The sequence below is a fragment of the Aplysia californica genome, unplaced genomic scaffold (genome assembly GCF_000002075.1).
Source record: "Aplysia californica isolate F4 #8 unplaced genomic scaffold, AplCal3.0 scaffold00305, whole genome shotgun sequence".
Classification (NCBI taxonomy): Eukaryota; Metazoa; Mollusca; class Gastropoda; order Aplysiida; family Aplysiidae; genus Aplysia; species Aplysia californica.
In genome coordinates, this window is record NW_004797575.1 from 215,110 (window position 1) to 216,584 (window position 1,475).

General features: G+C 42.5%; 1 non-coding gene across 1 annotated transcript; it reads right to left on the reverse strand.

The window, feature by feature from the left end:
* Nucleotides 1-387: 387 nt before the first annotated feature.
* Nucleotides 388-460, reverse strand: TRNAK-CUU. Its single transcript has one exon. It is a non-coding gene; the product is annotated as a tRNA-Lys (tRNA).
* Between the last annotated feature and the right edge of the window lie 1,015 nt (nucleotides 461-1,475).

Here is a 1,475-nt window from a genome sequence, read left to right on the forward strand (position 1 = left end):
AGATAGATAGATAGATAGATAGATAGATAGATAGATAGATAGATAGATAGATAGACAGACAGACAGATAGATAGATAGATAGATAGATAGATAGATAGATAGATAGATAGATAGATTATGGATGGAATCAATATAAGAAAGAACGATAAGAAGGTAGACAGACCACGTACAGGTAGATAACATGAATGTAAAGGAGACAGATTAGCTTACTCTTTTGGAACTTAACAATAATTGATTCATATTTTCTCTGCATAATGAGATATTATAAGTACTTATATAAGAAACATCAATTTTTCACTCAGTCATATCGTCACCATAAACAATGATTACCGTACCAAAAAAAAGAAAAGTACACTAAAAGAATCATTATTTGAATTTAAAAAATAACGCCCAACGTGGGGCTCGAACCCACGACCCTGAGATTAAGAGTCTCATGCTCTACCGACTGAGCTAGCCGGGCACTGATTACTCTCAGCGTTATCACAGGCGAATCACGCCTTAGGGGTGGGAGGTTGGCGGGTGCTCTGGTGTGGTTTGCTTCTTCCTTCCTATCAAACATCTATCGTCCTCATCTCCCCTTCTTCTTTTTTATGTTTGTCACTCTCTTGTAACACATTTGATCTTCTGGCACTCATAGATATCTATGACCTTATTGCAGTTGCGAGCGCCGTAAAACCTCTACTAAAACTAAAACACCTTATACGGGGTGCCCACTACAGCTGGATCGGGCCGATCACCCGACTCGATCGCCTGACACTGAAAACAGACACGTTTGTTTTTTAGGTGACGAGTCGGGTGTGATCGGCTCGTGCCACGATAGCCGCTTTGCGCCCCCAACCTGGCTAGCAAACCGACCCGACCCGACCAGATCCGTCCCCTATGGGCACCCCACATACCCCCAAATTCCAATAATAACTTTAATTTCAGTAAGAGTTTTAAGGCATGTGCAACTTAATTAGGCATTTTAAATGCAGAAGATTAGAGGTGTTACTAGAGAGTAACATGGCCCTACAAATTTATTTTTTTAAATGGTGTTATAAGAACGATGGATGTTTAATCACAGGAAAGAAGGAGCAAACCAGAGTAGAGCACCCGCCAACCACCCACAATTTAATTAACAACAACGTTGGTTATAAGTGTGAGAACCGTTATACGGGGTTCCCATTATTGGGGGATGGGATCTGGTGGGAACCTTGGAGTAGCCATGATTTACTTCATAGTCGGGAGTCGGGACGGTGTGCTAGCCAGATTGAGGGCGCAAAGCGGCTATCGTGGCACAAGCCGATCGCGACCGACTCGTCGCTTCAAAAGAAAACGCGTTTGTTTTCAGGCGACGAGTGGGGGTCGTCGCCCCCGACCCATGGATGGCTAACCGATGATCGAGGCTTAACTTATCTACCTGGGAATAGTCACTTCGTTTTATCTATCTATCTATCTATCTATCTATCTATCTATCTATCTATCTATCTATCTAT